The 23,575-nt window shown below is 35.3% G+C and overlaps 1 long non-coding RNA gene across 2 annotated transcripts in view; it reads left to right on the plus strand.

Annotated features, from left to right (window-relative positions):
• The first annotated feature begins 16 nt into the window (after positions 1 to 16).
• LOC141578620 (uncharacterized) overlaps positions 17 to 23,575 on the plus strand; it is a 34,359-nt gene continuing 10,800 nt past the window's right edge. The window contains exons 1-3 of one of the 2 annotated variants that reach the window (XR_012509163.1): positions 17 to 197; positions 5,149 to 5,391; positions 20,945 to 21,064. This is a non-coding gene — a long non-coding RNA (uncharacterized LOC141578620). Of the gene's footprint in view, positions 198 to 5,148; positions 11,064 to 20,944; positions 21,065 to 23,575 lie in introns of those variants that run through there. The other variant, XR_012509162.1, reaches the window with a different exon arrangement.

The raw sequence follows: 23,575 nt of genomic DNA on the forward strand, positions 1-23,575 counted from the left end.
AGAGGGGGAGGGAGCGCGGGGACCTGACGGCCACGCGCACGCGTGCGCGCACGCGCACTGCTCGCTCTGGCGCGAGAGCTGCGGCGGGGCTGGCCGCCCGCGGGGCGAACGAGGTCTCTAAGAGGGAAAGAGGGACTCACGGAAGGGAAAGAGAAGCTGGAATATCTCACACCGAAAAGTAGCAACAGTGTAGAAAGGTGGGAAGGAAGAGGTGCCCGCGCGTCCCTGACGCCGCACGCCCCAGTTCGTGCGCGCTGGCTCTCCAGAGGGAGGGGGCCCGGGGGCGTGGCTGGCGGGGCGCAGCCAGCGCGTCGCGCGCCGCCCGGAAAGCGTAAGCGCGGGCTCCCGGGGGCGGCTTTGAGGGGCCGGCTCTGTGGGGGCGGAGCTGAGCTTCTGGAGGCAGGGTAAACTCGTGAGCTCTTGTGGTGAAATTACTTTTAGTAATAGTTAATCTTTTATGATTGTTGACTTTTACTGGGGCCTGTCTTTTGTCTTTGTGGAAACATTCTCTTGGCGGGGGAGGAGAAATAAACTGAGAAAGCCTACTGCAACCCTTTCGTCTGCGCGGCGCGCGCCGTGTGGCGGCAGAGTGGGCGGGGCGGCGTGCTCCCCGCGCCTTATTCGGGTGGGGCGCGCGCCTGGGGGCGGGGCGAGACCGCCAGAGTGAGCTCGCTTTCCCCGGGGCCCGCGCGCCAGGCCCCCGGGGGCGGCCCAGCCGGGGAAAACGTGGGAAACGCGTGAGGGGTGGCAGGCCGTTTGTGGGCTTCATCTTTGGCGACTGTCACATCTGTGGAGGCCTCTTAAATTACCCTGACTGGGCACGGAAAAAACGAAGTCCGCGAGACACCATGTTACAAAAAGGAAAGTAGGATGAAGAGGGAACTGACGCGGCGGGGTCGCCGGGAGTTCTGCCCTAAACACTGCGAAGAAGCGGGGACGAGCAGTTGGCTTGCTCTCCGCCAGCCTTCCCAGCCCAGCCCCGAAGCCGTTTCCTTCAACTCGGGGAAGCGAACGTCCCGGCGCCGCCCCTGAGGGTCCCTGAGGCGCGCGGGCGGCCACCTCTGCCCTTTCCCTCAGGCTCGGGCCTGCCCCGCGGGCCGCGACGCGTTGCTGCGGCGGTAGCCATGGGCGCCCGGGGCCGCCGGGTGCTCCACACACAGGCACCTTGGCTCCGATTCACGCCAGACAGAAAATAACTCGGAAATGCTGAACTACAGCGCCTTGTTTGAGTATAAGTTTTAGAGGACCCAGACGCTACAATAGCTGAAATATGTAATTATCATGCTTGTTAGTTTTAGCGCGAGAATAGTTGAAATGAGGGGTAGTTATTCTGATGGACGAGTGATTCCTGATGTGATATTAAATATCTGGGGTTTTAACTGAGTTAATTGTAGGGACTGAACAGTGATTTTTAGAAGACCCATTTACTGGCATGTATAAATCAATTCTGAGGAACTTAATGAGAAACGTCTATACTGGATTGTCAGATTCATTTCTGAGTTCTAAGCAGCTGTTTGATTGTAAAAGGCAGAGCCATTCTCTTGAGAAGAATTGTTGAAGTCAGTGTTTTCACCTTCGTGATGTAAGAATTCAAACTAAAATAAAACCTTTGTACAATTTATATTCAACATAGAAGTGATCTTTAAATGATGTTGCAGTGACTACAGACAAACCAGTCTGTAGAAGATTTAGTCTTCAAAGCCTGTAGAAAGTGACTGCTTAAGAAATTTGACTACTAAAACGAGGGACTTTTTGCCACCTTTGGCAGAAATTTGTTTAACTTGCCTTCAAAGCATCCCAGAATTCCATACAATGTGAAGTTGTGAGTAAAATCTCAAATGAGGATTTTGAAAGAAAAGAGTTTGGTATGATTTATCTGGAGGTGTCAGCTATACCATTGCTGCTGCTGCTGCTGCTGCAGCTGAATTGTAAACTAGGCAAGTTATTACTAAACTACAAATTTCTTATCCCTAACATCTTTTCTACCTGGCCTGTAGATCTGTTCAATTAATACTAGGTAATTTATGTGGAATTGCTTTAAAACAATAAAAGCACTACATATGTGTTTATATTTATAGTTAGAGTGAATGATTCCATTGTCGTTCTTGCCAGTGATTAAGCTGAGGAAATTGAGGCATAATGAGAGACTAGGGGACCAGTAACAGGATTAAAGAGGTATTGCTTCTATGTATAGAAAAGATCTCTGGAGTTCTTAAACTATTTTCAGCCTCCAAATCTTTGGAATTGTATAGGTATCATTTGAAGAGTAGAAATAAAAAAAGGTTATTAACCTGTAAGTTGAATATTGAAAAATACTTGCTTTGTATCTAAATATTTTACATTTGTTTAAAAGCCCTGATATTTCTTTTCAGTTAAGTTTTCTAGACTTTTATCAAGAAAGGTAGTCTTCAAGAACTTAATACATTCCTCAAGGTGGTGGAGGGGAGGGCAGGAGGCTTAGAGCTATATGGAATAACTCAGAATGTCCTAAAGTACCATGTAAGGGTTTAGAAAAAGATCAGTAAATGAATGCTAATGTACATTACCCACCTATCTATAAACTACAGAATGCTTTTGCCTAATGGATTATAAGCTAATACCCAAATTTCTTCCCTGTAAATTTAATTAATGACAGTTAATGTGATTTCCAGTACATTGTAAAATGTCAATTTACAATAGCTCTTTTAAATGTATGTAATGGAATTGAATATCATGCTATTTTAATATGCGTCATATGTTTTTTAAAAATGAGCTAGCTCTTTGACAGTCAAACTTTTACATTACATTGCTATTATATCTCCTACAGCAGTGGTACTCATGGAATATAGCCTCGTGGTGTGAGGGTGGGGACATTTGGCAATATCTGGAAACATTTTTGGTGTCATAAATAGGAAGTGGGGGCTATTGGCATCTAGTGGGAAGCGTCCAGGATTATTGCAAAATAGCCTGCATTGTGCAAGGCAATTCCCAACAAAAAAGAATTAACCAGCACAAAATGTCAATAGTGCTGTGCTATTGAGAAACTCTGACCTACAGAATTCTACTGTTAGGTAGTATGGTTTTAGGCATGAGAGTCTTATTGGTTATTATTTCTTTCCTGCAGCAAAAAAAAAAAAAAGTGTAGATACACATTTATTGCATATCTTGTGATCATAATATTCTGAACATTGTCAACTCAGAAAAATTTATCATTATAACTGTTATTAGTATACAGCTAATCAAAATATAAGTATCAACTTTGAATATTATAAAAAGTAATATTGAAATACATTTCTTAAGAAATTGGGCTTTTTATCATTTAGGTAAAGCTTTCTTGGATGAGTATTATTTATTGCTAGAATCTGATAGAGTTCAATATCAATTCTTTTTCTCTTTTTCAGTTTTAGAGATGAAAAGGCTAAATAAAACATCTTGTTCGTTTAAGTTGAGAGGAGTAAAAAGAATATTATACATTAATGTCGTCCAGTACTTTTTATTCCTTCAGTGTTGTTTGCCAAAGATCATTAGTGACATTGATCTATCAGAATATCCTTAATGACATATCGATTAGGCTCTCCAGTTTAGTTTGGTTTGGAAGCAAAGCATTGGAATCCCGACTTGGAAAATGATTCCTTATTGAGTTAACTTTCTCAGTATTGACTGTTTAGTGCCCTGGCAGTTATTTAATGGAACAATGCATCATAGTAAATTTAGAATGGTTAAGAGATATTCCTTTTGTAAAGACCAAAAGGGCAATACTCTGTGTTCTTAAGTGCCCCGAACAGTGTCTGATTTAAGTGGTTGTTTATTTGTAATTGTTGGATGCTTAGATGGATGAACAATTGAAACAATGAACACTTTAGGATTAAATATTATTGGGACAATTCAAACTAGAAATGACAGCTGATAATAAAGAAGCTGTTGAGAACATTCTCGATATATTCCAAAAACAAATCTAACAGTTTACACAAGGTTTGGATGTGAGAGAAGAAAAAGCATCAGCTATCACTGTATGGTTTTTGTCCTAAACTACTAGAAGAGTTACAATTTACTGAGATGGGGAAGATTGAAGGAAACGGAAGAGGAAGATAACAAGTAAAATTTTTCACATCTATTTTTTTCAGTGCCACATTTGTGTTTCTAAACTTAATTTAGCTGTTGAACCTATAGTTATCTATTAAAGTATAAATATTATTTTCAGTCTAATTAAAAGACTTATACAGTCATTTTCCCACAAAATGTTAGTCTTTTCCCTGTTTCTAACACCAATGCCTAGAATTTAAACACTTGACAATGTCAGTTGTAACTCTTCTACTAAGTAATGTTAATTATCTGGTTTATGTACATTAGATGTACCTTAAGGACAGGTTTTATAGTTAAAAGATGTTCAATGTTTCAATAGAATTCTAAGTACATGTTATTCTATTTTAAATAAATTTTTAATCAATAACGCTATACACAGGTATTTTTTGACTGGCTTAATATCAAACAGTTGACTCCATTGGATATGAAAATAGACTTCTCAATTTCACAAACACCAAACCATGATTTTGTCTTTGAGAATTGAATCATAGAGTTTTCTGACTTGGTTAGAATAATTCAAATGAGTTCAAATGCAACTGCAGTTTATAACTCTTGACTCATGTTAATTCAAATTAACATGCAATGTTGCACAGTTTTCTACATTGACTACGCTAATCCAGAGAAGCACATTTTTCTCTTAGTAAATTTTTAATAATTCTGTTTTTTTTCCAGTTTGTTTTAGCAGAGAAAATAAGATACGCAAAGACAAAAAAATTAATACCACTTCAGTGAGAGGTCACTTATATATCCAATTGTTAAGATCTTTTGAAAAGTAAAACCAAAACCTATGTAAATGAACATTATTATTATCTATTTTGAGTTGGCATACATACTGAAAATGCCCGTTATTCAGTTCCACCCAAGTACAAGATTCTGTAGGTTTGGGTTCTCAGTCTAGTGGAGGAGACAGATACATACATACTAAATTTTATTACATGTTTGTGATAAATACTGAGATATAAGCAAATATTAAAGTGTCATAACAAATTCCTGTAGCTACAGACATTATCTTTGCATTGATAGCACTCTTCTTAGGAGAGTAGGTTTTGTGCACTAGGGTAATTTTGCTTCTTTTTTTCTTGACAGTTTATTTTCCTCATAAGCCTCACATGCTATGTCTCCTACTCTTTGAATCTACTGGCTTATGCAAGTGATGTTCCTGCCACCTCTGCTGGATGATGACAGCTGCAGCCTACTGCTCTTCTCTCTAAGCAAGCATTCCAGAAAGCTTGGAGAACCCCAACTGCCCTTTTCAGAGCTACAGCATCTTCTGGGTAGCTAAAGCTCAGACTTCTAAGTATGGATCCCTTCGTGGAAACCACAGTTTAGGTAAAAAACCTGCCATAGTCTCCACCGTAATGGCTGTGCCAGGTAAAAAGATCAGCCACAGCTGAGGAAGGCTATTTACATTTTGTACTTGGATATCAAACATAGTGTGTATTTAGTATTAATAATTATGTGGTTGAGATATGTTGACTTTTTTGTTTTTTTCCTTATAGCAAGGTTTATAAACACTGTAGGTAAGTAATCAAGAATTGCCATTTTCAAACCTAAAGATTCTGGTCACCAATTCTTGTGTGGGAAGTATATGTGCATGGGAGGGCATTGCTTGCATCAACAAGCAATTCTTCGACACCAGCTTAGTGTCCTACAATTTAACTCAATTCTGACACCATCAGATTCCATAGATTAAGGGCACAGTCCCATAAGATTGTCCTTCACTTCAGAAGAAAATTATGAGCCCAGGTTGTTACCTGTGCATCGGATGACCAGCTACAAATCAGAGGTTCCCTGGACCCCTCCTTAGGTTACACGGTAGGGGGTCAGTCCTACAAGACTCTCCCTCCCACTTCACAAGCCTGTTGTAAGTCCAGGTTATCATCTATGCTTCTCACCCTGTGCCTTCCTTGGGTTTGATTAATTTGCTAAAGCAGCTCACAAAACTCAGAGGAACATTTTATTCACTAGATTACTGGTTTATTATAAAAGAATATAACTCAGGAACAGCCAGATAGAAGAGATACATAGGCAATGTATGGGAAAAGGGCTCAGAACTTCTATGCCCTCCTCAAGTGTGCACTCCCCTAGACTCTACATGTTCACCAACCCAGGAATTCACTGAACCCTATCCTTTTAGGGTTTTATGAAGCCCTCTCATTACATAGTCACAGCTGATAAAATCATTGGCCTTTGGTGATTGGTTCAACCTCCAGCCCCGTTCCTCTTCCCTCTCCCGTTATCAAGGGGTAGGACTGAAAGTTCCAACCCTCTATTCAGGTGGGTTCCCCTGGCAACCAGCAGCATCCTTATGTGCTTTGCAAAAATCACCTGATTAACATAAACCCAGTTGTAGTAGAAGGGAGGTATTTATGAATAACAGGACACCCATTTCACCGTGATGGCTCCTAAGTGATTTCAATAACTGCAGACAAAAGACCAAATACTATAACAAAAGGTGTTCACATTGCTCTCTGCTCAGGAAATTCCAAGGTTTGGAACCAGGTCAGGAACCTAAGACCAAATATGTATTTCTTATTATAAATCACAATATCATAGGTACTAACTGGTGATGTCTTATCATCTAGTATAATCTAATTACACACTATACCCAGTAGAACTGAGTTCAGAATAGATGTAACTGATTCACTGGTCTTTGTGATTTGACAGACCGTCTACTACTTTTCTGTCCTCCTTGTGCTGCTATATATTTTCTGTGGAAAGTAGATTGATATGCAGGGTGTTTTCCATTTCCCTCCCCCTGCCCTCACCCTCAGGAAATAGTAAAGCTCTAGTTATTTTTTGAGAAGTTGTTACTGAACCAAATTTGGGTCCACTTGCCTGCCTCACAGCAAAGCCAATCTACTGACACTGGGTTGTAGTGAAGGAAAGTACAGCATTTATTTGCAGGGACCCAAGCCAGGAGAAAGGGTAGCTTGTGCTTAAAAGACCCAAACTCCTGGATGACATTCAGGGAAGGGTTTTTAAAGGCAATGTTTTGGGTGAGAGTTGCAGCTTGTGGACTTTCTTCTGATAGCTTGGTGATGCAGTAACAGGGTGACCTTTCAGGAATCTTAACCAGCAACCTGGTTCCATCCAGTCTGGGATCTATGGCTTGTGGTCATCATGTTATCACCATCTTCCATCTGGTTGGGGGTATTAGTCTCTACAGAACAACTCAAAGATATGCATCTGATTGTTACGTATATCCTTTGAGGAAGAACTAGGGTTTTATTTTATCACTGAATTATTGTTTAGGCTGTTATTACTTATCTAGCTTAACTGCTGTTCCTTTGTTTCTGCATTCCCTCACTTTCCTAATTAGTAATGATTTGAGTTTGCTCTTTGGAACTGTGGGAAATCCTGGGAGACTGAAGCTTTTTTCTGCAATCAAGAAAAAAGAGACAGGGAGAGGCTTTTGTATCCAGGAAGGCCCCAAAGGGTCCTGCTCAGTTTGAAAGTCAAGAATTAAAATTTTAAATCACATCAAAGGAAACAGAAAGATTACATATTCCTTTATTATAACTAAGCTTCCTTAAAGATTTGCCTGCTACTTAGAAAATATAATTTAAATAGTTACAGATAAGAAAATATATTGTGTGGTGATCTAATCAATGATAACAAGACCATTAGAATTTACTGATAAACTAAAAATAGCAACTTAGTGGATTAAACTGGAATATCAAAATAATGTATATTTTTATAAATGTTACATCATTTTAACATAAGATAGCACCTAATTGCAGCTATCAGTTTGCAGACTCAAGGGTAAATACAGTAATTGAAGTTCTATAATTTATTTAAAAAGAAGCTTTAAACCCTATACAAAGGCACATTTTAATCCTTTTTTGTGGTAGATTTTGATTCCCAAGTCTTTGAGACACTAGTACTTAATATTGAACTGTAGATAATGAACGGCAGTTTAAGAAACAGTTATGTAGTCTCCAATATCAAGAGAGAAAAAATAATTTAGTGCTAAAGTCATAAATACCAAGGTGATGACCAATAGTAAATAGTAAAACTTTCCTATAAAAATTATTAAATTGTAACATGTATTTTTATTCATTTTTTGGAATGTTCATTTCTATCAAAATGACTACCAATGAATTACATTTTTTTAACCTTGTTTTCACTCTTAAAATGAAGTAATTGCAAAGGAAATTTCAGAGAAAATACTAAAAAGAAAAAAAATGTGTTTTAAAATTACTTTCAAATTCCACAGATATTTTTAAGTCACAGCTCAATGTGCAGCTTAATCCTCAGCAAGACTCTAGGTCAGCCTTCTACAGTTCTCTGCAGTACTTTCTATACATTATTATATCTCCTCAACATTATCATATCTTGCAAATTCTAGAAAATTTGGCATCCTCAAACACCAAACGCTTGGTGTGACTGCTGATTTCTGTCTGGGAACCCTTCCACATGCTCCAACCTGGGAACTCCAGAAATGAACTTGGACAAAAATAGGGCTTACCTTCCTTATTTCCTTTTTAACAGGGTCATTGATCACTATTCTGTGCTGACATTGTCCAGAGTCTGAAAACCATTGTTTAATGTATTTTGTCCAGTTTTCTGTTTGTTTTGGCGGGAGGATAAAATCTGGTCCCTGTTACTCCACCATGGTTCAGAATGTAATATTTTGAAATTACATTCCTTGAGAAGGCACAAACTTTCCCATTTTACCACTAAACTGTTCACACTACATATAGTTTTAGAATGAAGAGTTTCACAAACATTTATGTCACTTGCTTAGACTCGAAAGATGGATGAGTTTGCAACTGAATTCTAGTGTGGCCTTTCCAGTCAGCTTTCTCTAATTCTTAGAGTTTTCTTCTTTACAGTATCAGAGTTCCTACAACAACTGTTCAAATGAAAATGACAAAAAAAATACAGAGGGTGATCCAAATCCAAAAAGAAAAAGACACATTTCACAAGGAAGCCAAAAAACCTGTAGAAACCTGATACCTAGATACATTTAATTTACTAAACAAAACTCAGCTTCTCTAAGATGTTTACATTCAAGATTGTTAAAGTTTTCCCAAGAACAATAGGTATATACTTGATTTACATTTGCTTTGTGGGCACATTTTTTATGGCTGTCTTAGAAAAATAATCTAAAGGTAAATTTAACCTCTTAAAAAGCAAGCATACTTATAACATTTAAATGACATTTTTCCCAGTCTGTATTAATCAAGGGCTCAAAAGTATTTTACAGTATCACCTTTTTGCATGTGGTATAATAGAAAAATATTTGTTCTTTGCCTCCATTTCCTAGCACAAAATTAAAACTTTTAGGATTTCCTTCCTAATAAGGCAGGCCCTTAGACAGCTTCATGTTAGGGGCTGGTCACCAGAGGGCCAATCCATGATTAAAAGCTTGGAACTTTTGTTACCCAGAAACTAGGTTTGCCTCTTGGTTGAGTGTCAAGCCAAAAGACAAAAGAAAGTCAAAGAGTGGGAGAAGAATTTATTTCTTGCAGCAAGTAAGGAGGACACCAGAGATCTTTCTCAAAGCATTGTCTCCCCAAACAGCAAAATTGGGGAGGTTTTAAGCCAAGGGTACATGCATACTCATGAAGGGGCTTGGGCAATGTATGCATATTCATAAAGGGGCTTAAGCAGGGAAGAATTCAGCATAGAATTGGGGCAAATTGATCAAGTCCAAGTTTTAGTTGACTGAAGTCACAAGGGTCAGAAAAGGTCAACATTCATCATTCCTTAGGTTCCAACCAGTCTGGGGTCTCAGCATGTAGTTATCGTCCTCCACCTGGATGGTGACCTTAACCCAGAACTCAAAAATACGTATCAAAATGTTATGTATATCCCTTGAGGAGGAACTTGGACTCTGTTTTATCACAGAACTATTGTTTCTTGACTATTTTTCCTTTATTCCTCCATTCCCTCATTTCTTTTAAGATCATTAATAAGTGAGACCTGTTAAGGGCAAGCATTGTGGCCAAGCTTAGATCACAAAATGGCTTAGGCCAGAAATGACTTCTCTTATGTCAAGAAAGTCATGCCTGATTCTCTTTCTCTGGGGAACCCCTACCTTATCTGCTTACACTTTTAGCACCCCCTCCCAACTTCCAGGATGAGGAGAGGGGCTGGCGATTGAGTTAATTACCCATTTCCAGTAATTTAATTAATCATGTCCATGTAATGAAACCTCCTTAAAAACCCCTGATCAGTGAAGTTTGGAGAGCTTTTCAGTTGGTGAACTCACTGAGGTGCTGGGAGGTTAATACATCCAGAGAAGGCATGAAAGCTTCACACCCCTACTCCTATACCTTGTCCTGCACATCTCTTCCATTTGACTGTTCCTGAGTTATATCTTCTATAATAAATCAGTAGTCATAAGTAAATGCTTTCCTGAGTTCTGTGAGTTGTTCTGGTGAGTTACCAAACCTATAGAGAGGGTTGAGGAAACCCTTGAATGTTTAGTCTGCTGAGCAGTAATGTGAGTAGCTTTGGCACCCCATCTGTGGCCAGCTTCCCGAGTGGATGCACTCTTGGAACTGAGACACTTGTAGATCCTGATGCTAACTCTAGTTGCTTCTGTCAGAGTTGAATTGAATTGTTGGAAACCTGGTTGATAAAAGAATTAGTTGATGTTAAAAAGAAATATCTATTTTTCCATGGATGGTTGTTACGGGCTGAATTGTGTTTAATTAAAATTCGTATGTTGAAATCCTAACCCCCAATCCTCAGAATATAATCATAGTTGGAAATAAGGTCTTTAAAGAGATGATTAAGTTAAAATGAGGCCATTAGGATGGATCCTAATCCAATCTGACTGTGTCCTTATAAGAGGAAATTTGGACAGATAAATGGATACCAGAGGGCGTGCACACACTAAGAAAAGACCATGTGAAGAGGCAGCAAGAGTGCAGCCATCTGCAAGACAAAGAGGTCTCAGAGGAAATCAATATTGCTAGCACCTTGATCTTAGACATCCAGCCTCCAGAACTTTGAGAAAATAAATTTCTATTATTTAAGCCACTCAATCTGTGGTATTTTCTTATGGCAGCCCTAGCAAGCTAACATAACAATTTGTTACTCCTTTTTCATTTCTGTTGATTTGAGATGTTTATTTCAAGCCTGAGTCTTTAGTCTGGAAATTTTAGGAGCACATTAACTAGTATCCCTTTCTCATTCTATCCAAACCTAAGGATTTGAATCATGATTTTCAAACTTTAAAGCTCAGCGTGTAAATCATACATCAGAATTAGAAGTATGAAATATTAAAAGGAGGACAATTGAGAGCACAGAACAAAAATAAAAATGGTTGGAAAGCATAAAAGACAAGAACAGAGAACTGAAAGACACATACTGAAGACCCAACACTGAATAACAAGAGTTCCAAAAGGAGGAAGAGGAAATGATGGAGTAACATTTTATAGCAAAAAAAAATTTATAGAAAAACAATACTCCCTAAACTGGAGAAATACATTCATCTGCTGAATAAAAGATCTCACTCAGGTAAGACTGATGAAAGAAAACCCTGTTGTGGAAAATAAAACCATAGACTCAAAATTTTAAATAAGACTTTGTTATTTACTAAGAATGACATTGCAGAAAATAAAGAGGGAAGTTCCCACCAGCTATAGCAAAGCCAAGACAACTAATTTCTTAATACATCAAAATTATCATGATTTATTTTATACACTAGTATAATGAAAGCCCAATTCCAAGAATTGCATTGTAGTCAACAGGGGAGAAAGGACTCATTTAATTAGATTAGTGACAATTAATGAGAAAGGAAATACCAGCAGTCACAAATTAGCAAGCAGAATAGCTACTTGAAAGATGTACCGCTATCTTACAATTATAAGGGGTTATAGAATCTTCATTAATATCTTAAGGACCTATCATTTGGTTGAGATTTCACCTTTCTCTGCATACTGACTTTTAATACTGTCTTGTTATGGACATATTAGAAATAATCCGGTTAAATTTCTGAGTTCCAATGATAAAGGAAAAAAAACTGTAATTATCTTCCTTGGAAAAAGAATTAATCATGAAGGGAAAAGAATCAGATCACTTTTTACTTACAATATTAAAAGCTACAAGAAAATTTGGTATCATTTATATTGAGAAAAAAGACTATGGTCGAATGACTCTAATATAACCAAAATATTACTTAGTCGTCAAAGACAATTGTTTGGGAATATGTGAAGATTAATGGAATATATCATTGAGTAGCACAACTGAGGAAATAGTAAAGGAAAGGACTGTAATCAAACAACAAAAAAATGGAGGAAAATACAGACATCAAGAGATGGAAAGATGTACTAAACGAAAGAGCTCTGGCACATCTGTTACCTAAAGAAATACCTAAACAGAGATGCAGAGTGGCTGAATATGTGTAATATGAGTACTAACTTTATTCTTGAAATAAAAGTGGCATACTGCAAGGGAACCCTGATAATAGACTCTAACCAAAGGCAATTAAAATAGATCAGTGAATCCTAGGAGTTTGGGGGTGGAAAGGGGGAAGTAAGTGTTCTAAAGGGTTCATCCAGTGAAGGAACAGATCACCTAGCAAACAAATAATTGGTTTCCTATTTTTATATAACCCTTACTTTCATATACATTTCATTTTGTGTATATGAAAGTGATAATCACCTGTTGAGTGGAAAGTACAATAGGATTTCCTAACTAAAAAGAGGAAAAAGATTATAAATTTAATTAGGTCCCATTTGTTTATTTTTGCTTTTATTTCTATTGCCTGGGTAGACTGCCCTAGGAGAACATTGCTAAGATTTATGCCAGAGAATGTTTTACTTTTGCTTTTCTGCAATGAAGACATACAAATGGCCGATACACACATGAAAAAAAATGCTCAGTATTGCTAATTATCAGAGAAATGCAAATCAAAACTACAATGAGGTATCACTTGACACCAGTCAGAATGGCCTTCCTTCATTAAAAACTCCACAAATGATTAATACTGGAGAGGGTGTGGAGAAAAAGGAAGCCTTCTACATTGTTAATGGAAATAAATGTAGTTTGGTGCAGCTGTTATGGAAAATAGTATGATGATTTCTTAAAAAACTAGAAATAGAGTTACCATATGATCCAGCAGATCCTGGGCTTATATCCAAAGGAAGCTCTAATTTGAAAAGGTGCATTCACCCCAGAGTTCATAGCAGCACAATTTACTATATCTAAGACGTGAAAGCAACCTAAATGTCCATTGACAGATGACTGGATAAAGAAGTTGTGGTGTATATATATATGTGTGTGTATATATATATACACACACACACAATGGAATGCTACTTAGCCATAAACAACAATAAAATAATGCCACTTGCAGCACCATGGGTGGACCTGGAATTTGTCATACTAATTGAAGTAAGCCAGAAAGAGAAAGAAAAATACCATATGATATCACTTTCATGTGGAATCTAAAAAAATGACAGATGACACAAGTGAACTTATTTGCAAAACAGAAACAAAATCACAGACATAGAAAACAAACTTATGGTTATCAGAGGGAAAAGAAAGTAGAAAGGGATAAATTGGGAGTTCAAGATTTGCAGATACTACTGTATATAAAATAGATAACAAGTTTCTACTGTATAGCACAGAGGACTGTTTCAATATCTTATAGTAACATATATGAAAAAGAATATGAAAAGGAATACATGTATGTACATACATGACTGAAACATGCTGTACATCAGAAATTGACCCAGCATTGTAAACTGACTATACTTCAATAAAAAATTAATTTAAAAAAATTAAAAGAGGAAAAAGATAAATAATAATAATGATTAAACAGGAAAACTAGTAATGGAAATATTTAAAAGGAAATAAGGAAAACTTAAAAAAAATACAAAGTGGGGTGAAAGGATTAAAACACACAAATGATTAAATTCCCCAATGTATAAAATAAATTCTCAGATTAAGTTGATAAAAACAAAACTATCAATATATTCCTAAAACACACACAAACATATACATTTAAACAAAGCAGTGAAGACTTCGAAACAAAAAATGGGAAAGGAGAGAAGCAATTGCATACAAAAAATGGAAGAAAGGGAACATTAACATCAGATAAAATAAAAAGGTTTAAAGTACTAAACAAGATAAAGATTATGCAACTATAAAAGGCACAGTTTACAAAGAGAATATAACAATTATAAGCCAATTTTTAAAATATCTCTCAGCTTCAATTTTACCCTTCTATGTTTCATTTTGTGATGCTGGAACTAGAATTCTGGATATTGCCTTTCTGATTTGTCAGATTGTTCCCTGTTGAGCTCTGTCAATAGGGGGAAATAAGGGTGATCACAAGACAGGAAGAAGAGGAAAGAAACTCTTCTTTTTCTTACCATTTGCTTCTTGTTTCTATAAACATCACCCCAATAAAGCTTCATTCTGGCAGTAACATTTCCTTACAACAGCAGCAGTTGACTGTAGTTTGCAATTTTTCAAATACCATTCTGATTGTGGCCCCTCAGGGAAACCAGTACCAATGGTGCTCCAGCTTCTCTTAGGACTACAGTCCCCTCATCTGAACTCAGAAATGCCAGCACCAGCCAAGCAGTACACTCTTCTTTGGTCTCGCATATCTAGATGTGATAGTTGCTTCCTACAGTTTCTAGCTCTATGATATTCAAGAGTTCCTTTTCAACTTTCTTTAATATCTAATTAATTTTTTTATATTAAGTCATCTCACTTTAGTAACTGTATGGGATTGTGAGAAGATGGTAATAGAGATGGTAGCATAGGTTTGAGATCTTTTGAATTCCCACACAAAAGCACATTGCAACTAGATAACAAAGGCAAAAACAGTATTTGCAAACAAGACAACAGGTTTTCCTCACAAGCCTCAGAATACAAGCAGGTGGAATAAGCCATCAGTAGTCACAAGACCTGTGTCCTATCGGTGTCTATGCCGGAAAAAGCAATGTGAAGCAGTGAGGCATCTGATGGACCTGAGAACAGAAAAAAGCCACATAAACTAAAAGGTATTCACTGGAAATTATGGTAACTCAATTTGAGAACAGTAGCTAAAACTGGGAGACATTTAGCATATTCCAATAATCAGAGATAAGTCTTAGTGTTGGCTTATTCCCATAAATTCTCATAACTGACACTAGGGCTCCCTTCAAGTACAAGATCTTATACTGAAGAGAAACTGCTGAGATGAAACAAAATTGTTCAGCATAGAAACAACTAAAATGAAAGGAAAAAAAAAATCCAGGTAAAAGGGAGACGGAAACAGAGCTGGAAACTGCACCAAGCAAGCAATTGTAGTTTTACTAATATAGAAAACAACAGAAAAGGGAGCTCATGAGAAGTTTGAAAAACTATCTGACCCAAATCTTCTAAGAAGTTATGCAAAATAAATTTATTTAAAAATGATCATTGGAAAACTATTGAAGCCAAATACCATACAAGCAACTGTAAGAAAAGATGACAAGAAGAAATAGAATAATCCTGCAGGCAAAGAAAATACACTAAAAAGACATGTTCATCATGTATGCAAATTGAAACATACTATGTCAAAATGACCTAAGAGACTTAATATTGCTTAATGAAAAGATACAAGATATGAAAAAAAACAAAAATTAGAGTTGAAAAACTTAGAAATTAGCGATACAGTTCAAAAAGAAAGAAAAGAAAAAATATTTCAGAGCTGAGGAATAAACTAGAAGAAAAAAATCACACACACTCACACACACACACACACACACACACACACACACACAAATCCAAGCACAACAAATAATGCCTTACAAGAAATAGTAGATTAGAGGGAGGTAGTTTTTAAAAAAAACACAACAAAATGAAGAAACAAAAAGGATTTGAGAGAAAATGATGAATATTGAAGATATTAATAGAAGATTCAACATACAGATATAGGAGTTCCTAAAAAAGAAAAAAAATACATAAAGAATAGAACAAATATTAAAAACTTGCTGAAAAATATTGTTGTGAAATATACATTAAAAGAGCACACAATTGCCTGAGATTTTTAACCCAGAGCAAGACTGAGAAATATTCTAGTAAAATTATTGGACTTTAAAGAAAAAGAAAAAATAGTTTTGGGGACTCTAGAGAAAAGAGCACATATTTCATAAGGGCATCACATTATATTATCATCAGATTTTTTTAACAGCAGTGCTTTGTACCAGAAGAAATGGAGTAATATATTTAAATACTTAAATGGGATAAAAAAATAAGTGAGATAAAGCAAATGAACAATTATGATATATTCTAAATCTATCATTACTTGTGACCTTAAGAATGAGGATTCTTAGTGTGGAAAGATGTAAAATAAGAAAGGTTAAGTAAAGACTATGTAGACCTGAATTTGAAAAATCTAATAAAAACATCACCAACAAGTAGCAAATAGCAACCCTAGCTTCCAGATTATACTTTTGACATACTATTTTCTTTTAAAGGAAACCTTGGCTTCTTCAAAATATGACTGATTCCAAGTCTATAGCAGGAAATATAAGAACATCTTGAAATACTGTATAGCAGAGAAAAAATAGAATATTACAAAGGTCATGTCACAAGGATTCAGAAGTCAAATTGAGGCTCTAATTGACCATAGTTTGTATAAAAATTAAAATGGATTGAGGCCAATAAAATATGTTTAAATTTGTGAGTTCATAATATATTTTTACATAATATATTTTTAAAAGATTGTATTTGTCACTGTGGTAGGTCTTTAAAGATACATAGTTCTTATGACTTTTACTGTAGGTGGAAAAAGGGTCTTTGCACATGTGATTAAATTCAGGGTAATGAGATGGGAAGATTATCCTCAATTATCCAGGTTGGTCTTAAACATAATCACAAGTATTCCTAGGAGGGAGACAGAAGGAGATTTGACTACAGACAGCAAATAAGACTACCATGTGATGGAAACACTGTTAAAGAGAGAAGATGGAGGATGTACCATGAATGAGGATTGCATTCTTCTTGTCTCTGGAGCCTTTGTAGTGAGTGTGGCCCTGCTGAAACCTTGATTTTTAGCTCCATAAGACTCATTTCAGACTTCTGGCCTCCAGCATGTAAGGAACAAATATATGTTGTTTTAAAGCATCAGGTCTGTGGTAATTTGTTACAGCAGCCATAAAAAGCTAATACAGTCAGTCACAAGTCATTATCTTAAAAAGATAAATAAAAGGAAAAAAGTAAGCTTTCATTTCTCCCTTCTTAAATGAACCATACCAATTGGTAAATAGTAAATGAGGTTGTATCTTCTTATAAACTTATTCCAGCTAATAAAAACATTAGGATATCTCTATTTTGCAAACACCAATGAATCAATGAATCTAAGCATTGAACACAAATGGCTGCAAACATAAAATTGAGTGAAAACAAGCTGTAAGTGCCTTCAGATGAAAATTATAGTCTTACCAAAGGGATAAAAAGGTAGTTTTATCAAGCTTTTGGATCCTGAAGACAGCTTGCAAGAAACAGAAAAAACAGAACATGTTGAATTACACCATGAATACATAATCAGCGAAATTCAGACTGTGAGAAACTGGACAAGACAAACAGCTCAATTCTTAAAAATATAAATAGTAAAGAAAAGAAAGGGATGAAGGGAACATCTCTACATGAAAAGAGACTTACAAGACAATTCAAGGTAACAAAAATGGGTAAGACTATATAGTGTCTAAGGGTGCCCACTTGGATGATTGAAAACCTCAAAAACTCCAAGGAAATGAGTATTACAAAAACTGAGATACTAGATATGGATAGAAGGGGGCTGTGAATGGGGAATAGCATACAGAGAGGCTTCCAGGATAGCTAGCCAATTTCTGTTTCTTGGCCAGGGTGGTGGTTATAAAGGTTTTGTCTTAGACCGTTTGGGCTGCTATAACAAAATACCAAAACTGAGTAGCTTATAAACAATGGAAGTTTATTTCTCACTGTATTGGAGCTGGAAGTCCATGATGACAACATTGGCATGGTTGGGTGAGGGCCTTCTTCCAGGTTACAGACCTCCTTGTATTCCCAATGGGCAGAAAGGGCTAGGGAGCTCTCTATTGCCTCTTTTATAAGGCACTAATCCCATTTGTGAGGGTTCCACACCCATGACTTAAACAAAGGCCCCACCTTTGAGGGTTAGGATTTTAACATATGAATTTGAGGGGGGACACAAAAATTCAGACCATGCATGGCAGGCATTTAACTTTACATTAATTCACTAAGCTACATTTTCTTTTATGTGTTTAATTTAATTTAATTTTACAATAAAAAGGCAAAAAATATAAAGCAAGTAACAAGTACTAGATTTGTACACCATAAACAACTAAAAAACTGGACAAAATATGAGAAACAACTGGTTTCAGACTTTGGAAAACAGGCAACAGAAGGCTGTGAACCTAAAGAGAAGGGAGACCACTTAAGTGAGTTCAACAATCATTCCACCTTTCTAACTGAAGGCACTTTCCAGAATGAAAGACAGGAAGCAGAGAACATGAACAAGCCTGGGAGATATTTGAGCTCAGACCAGCCAAAGTGGAGAAACATTGGTGAACAATCAAGGAATTCAGTAGAGATCCCCAAAGGGTCATACCTTGGTAAGAAGGCTAAGTTATGTCTGAATTAAGGCTATTCTAGCATCTCATGAACAAAACTTTTTAAACCACCTCAAATGGATGAAATAATTATACCTCCCTCCACGCATACAAAAGCGCATTCTTTAGAGGAAAACTAAAACTCCAGACTCAACAACATGAAAATCATCATTAGCATTGAATCAAAAATTATTCAAAATGCAGGAAAAAGCGACTAATAAACTAAGAATGCAGTTAGTTAATAGCAGCAAAGCCACAAATAAAATAGATGATAATTAGCAGACATTCTTTAAAAAGAAATTATAAATATTTTTAAGGATTTAGAGGAAAACATAAAAATGAGGGGAATTAAAAATATGAAAAAAGAACTAAAATTAACATCTAGACCTGAAAAACATATCCAAAGTAAAAAAAAAATCACTTTAAATATAAAGACAATGATAGGTTTTTAGTCATAAAAAAAGCTAAAGTGGCTGTGTTCATATTGGATGAAATAAAACAAAACAGTATTGTTCAGATCAAGCAATATTACCAAAGTAAAGAATATCATCTCATAATAATTAAAGGATCAATTCACCAAGAGGACATAATTCTAAATGCATATGAACCTAAAACAGAGCTTCAAAATACAGGAAGCAAAAACTAAGAGAACTGAAAGGAAAAATAAATTAACCCATAAATGTAGTTGAAGATTTCAACACAATTCAGTATTAATAAAATAAGTTGACAGAAAATTTCTAAGTGTATAGGAAACATGAATAGCAGTACCATCCTGAATGACCTAACTGAAATTATGGAAAACTATACCCAACAAAGAATACATCTTTTTGCATGCACAGGGAATATTTGTCAAGATAGATCATATGTTGAACTATAAAAGAAGTTCCAATAAAATAATAAAGTCATACAGCATGTATTCTGTGACCACAATGAAATTAATTTAGAAAACAATAACAAAACTTACCTGGAAATAAATACCTAAACATTGGAGAATTAGCTACACAGTTCTAAATAACCCATGGTTCAGTGAATAAGTAATATGGTAAATTAGAAAAAATGTTGAACTGAATGAAATGATGAACTGTAATGCGAATAGCACATCAAAATTTGTAGAATGCAACTAAAATAATTCTTATGGGGAAATTTATAGCTTTAAATGCTAATATTAGAAAAGAGGAAATATTTAAATACTGATGATTTAAGCTTTGATTTTAGAAAGTAAAAAAGAAATTTAAACCCAACATAAGTAGAAGGAATGAAATAAGGAATTGAGTAATGAATTAAATAGAAAATAAATGATAAAATCAATTGAGCAAAGAGATAGTTATCTGAAAAAATTGATAAAGTTGATAAACTTCTTGCTAGACTTATTATAAAAAAATGAAAGAAGACAAAAATTGCCAAAGACAAGATTTAAGAGGGGAAAACTCTTTGGAGCCTACATACATTAAAAGAATAATGACATATTTTGTTAAAAGCTATGACTACTTAGGATAAAATTGAAAATTCCTGGAAGGCCCAATTAATAAAACTGGTACAGGGGGAAAAAAACACATGTAAATAACTCTTCTATTTTTAAAAAAGGAAATTGATTATTTAAAAATATCCCACAAAGAAAATACCAGTCCCACAAAGAAAATACCAGTCCCACAAAGTTGGACTGGTAGATTCAAACATATATTGAAAGGAAAGCAATGCTAATCTTACATAGACTCCTTCAGAAAATAGTGCTAATGAATCACTGCCAAGTTATTTTATGATGCCAACATTATCCTAATATGCTAAAACCAGTTGGATATTATAAGCAAACAGAACTATAAACCAATATCCCTCATGAACATAGATAGATTCAAAAATTCTTATCAAAATATTGTCACTCAAATCCAGCAATACATAAAAATAATATTACATTACCAAGTAAAATTATTCTATTAATGTAACATTGATTTAATTTTCAAAACCCACAGATACTTAACTTGAAATGAGTCATCGATCAAAACATAAAAACTAAAACATAAAACTTCTAGAAGAAAACCGAGGAGAAAATCTTCACAGAACTGGAGTAGATAAAAGTTTTTGCAATGAAATATCAAAAGCTCTTACCATGAAATCAGAAAACTGTAAAATTATTTTATCAAAATTAAAAATTCAGTTCTTTATTTTTAAATGCTTTTATTGTTAATTTTGTAGTTTAATAAATTATTTTGTAAAATATATAAAATCCGTTTTAAGAGGTAAGGAGTTAAATTGACTGGGGGATTGCTTACAAAGGTTATTGGGAGACTGAACATGTGGGTTCTGAGATATAATTGTTTGAACATAAATTGCAGGCACTGACGAGGAGAGAGCATCCTGACTCTGATGACATCCCAAAGGAATGCTCAATGCGAGGAAATCACTGCAACTCTAAAACCTCTGTTTGGCAGTATAAGACCACACTTCATCCCAAGGTACAATGGAGTAGCTATATGTTTTAAGACTAGCTTGAAATTTACTAATACTTTCTTTTTTTTAACATTATTTATTTTATGATTTTGGCTTTCCTATTCCTTTTTTCTTTTCCAGTTTCTTATTAGCTGTTGGTTTACAGTGCTCATCCAATTTATCCTTACTTCATTGTTTTTTCATGCTTGATGTTTTTTCTTGCTTGAAGCACCTGTAGAGATGCCAAAATGTCTCATGATGATAACTGCCCTTCTTTTTTTCTTCTGTGCTTCCCACTCAGGGTTGTTTTATTACCCATTTTCTAGTGTGAATCTGTATTACAGTATATTTTGTTATGACACAGTCACAGTCTTAATTCCTTTTGGAGTGGTTTTAAAAAGTGAGTTATTATTTTTATTTTTAGATTTTGCAACAGTATCTTTACTTTTCCAGTTTTATTAATATATAATTGACATACAGCACTGTATAACTTGAAGGTGTACAGCCTAATGATTTGGCTTACAAATTTGCGAAATGATTATCACAACAAGTTTAGTTAACATCCATCATCTTGTAGAGATACCAAAAAAAAAAAAAAGAAAAAAATTTTTAAATGTGTGATGAGAATTCTTAGGACTTACTCTCTCAACAACTTTTAAATATGCTATACAGTATAGTTAACTATAGTCATTATGTTGTGTATTATATCCTTACTTATTTATCTTATAACTGGAAGTTTGTATCTTTGACCACTGTCATCCAATACCCCCCACACCTCCACCTCTGGTAACCACAAATCTTATCTCTTTTAGTATGAGTTTGTTTTTTGTTTTTGGTTTTATTGGGGGGGGGCTCTATATATAAGTGAGATCATACAGTATTTGTCTTTCTCTGTTTGTCTTTTATCACTTAGCATAATGCCTTTAAGGTCCAATCATGTCACAAATGGCAATATTTCCTTCTTTTTATGACTGAATAATATTCCATCATATATGATATATGTATTTATGTATATATTATTTCTTACATATATTTTATATTACTTATTTTTATTATACATTAACTTTTTTATTTATTCATCAGTGGACACACTTTGGTTGTTTTCATGTCTTCACTATTGTAAAAATGTTGCTATGAACATTGGGGTGCATATATATTTTAGCATTAGTGTTTTCAGGTACTTCAAATGTATTTCCAAAAGTGGAATTGCTAGATCATATGGTAGTTCTTTTTTTTAATATTTTTGAGGAAACGGTATACTTTTATTCATAGTGTCTATACCAATTTACAATCCCTCCAACAGTGCACAAGTGTTCCCTTTTTTCTATATCCTCACCACCATTTGTTGTTTCTTGTCTTTTTGATGATAGCCATTTTAACAGGAGGTAATATCTCGTTGTTGTGATTTGCATTTCCCTGATGATTTGTGATGTTGAGCACCTCATCATGTAGCTGTTGGCCATTTGTATATCTTGTTTGGAAAAATATCTATTCAGGTCTTTTCCCCATTTTTTAGATTGGATTGTTTGTGTTTTTGCTGTTGAGTTGTATGAGTTCTTTGTATACTTTCGTTATTAGTCTCATCAAATATACAGTTTGCAAATACTTTTTCCCATTCTGTAGGTAGGCCTTTCACTTTGTTGATAATTTCTTTCGCTGTGCAGAAGCTTTTAAGTGATAAAGCCCCATTTGTTTCTTTGATTTTGTTGCTTGTGCTTTTAGGTGTCATAACAAAAAATTATTGCCAAGATCTATGTCAAGAAGTTTTTTTTTTATGTTTTCTTCTTGAAGTTTTATTGTTTCTGGTCTTATATTGAAGTCTTTAATGCATTTCAAGTTAATTTTTGTGAGATGTGTAAGGCAGTGACCTAATTTCATTCTTTTGTAAGAGAATATCCAATTTTCCCAGCACCATTTATTGAAGAGACTATCTTTTCTCCATTAAGTATTCTTGGCTCCCTTGTCAAATATTTCTTGGATTTATCTCTGGGTTCTCAGTTCTGTTCTGTTAGTCAGTGTGTCTGTTTTTATGCCAGTATCATACTGTTTCAATTACTTTTGCTTTATAATATAGTTTGAAATCAGGAAGTCAGGCCTCCCACTTTGTTCTCCTTTCTCAGGATAACTTCTGCTCTTTAAAACACACTGTTAAGGAAATAAAAAGACAAGCCATAGATTGTGAGAAAATGTTATATCTATCAAATTTATATATATAATTATACATATATAATATATGTAATATACTTACATTATATTTTATATAAAACTGTATATATAAACAATATGTGAAAGTATAAGTAGTCAATAAAAACATGAAAAATGTTCACTATCAATAGTCATCAGAAAAATACAAACTGAAATGCAGGTAAGTTACTACTACATACATACCCTTTCACATGACTAAGATGAAAATAACTAGAAATAATAAGATTTGGCAAGAATATGAAGCAACAGAAACTCATGCTTTGCTGGTGGAATTGTGAATTAGTACAGCACTTTGGAAGGCTATTTAGCAGTTTCAACAACATGTTGTTTTA

The sequence above is a fragment of the Camelus bactrianus genome, chromosome 1 (assembly GCF_048773025.1).
Source record: "Camelus bactrianus isolate YW-2024 breed Bactrian camel chromosome 1, ASM4877302v1, whole genome shotgun sequence".
NCBI lineage: Eukaryota > Metazoa > Chordata > Mammalia > Artiodactyla > Camelidae > Camelus > Camelus bactrianus.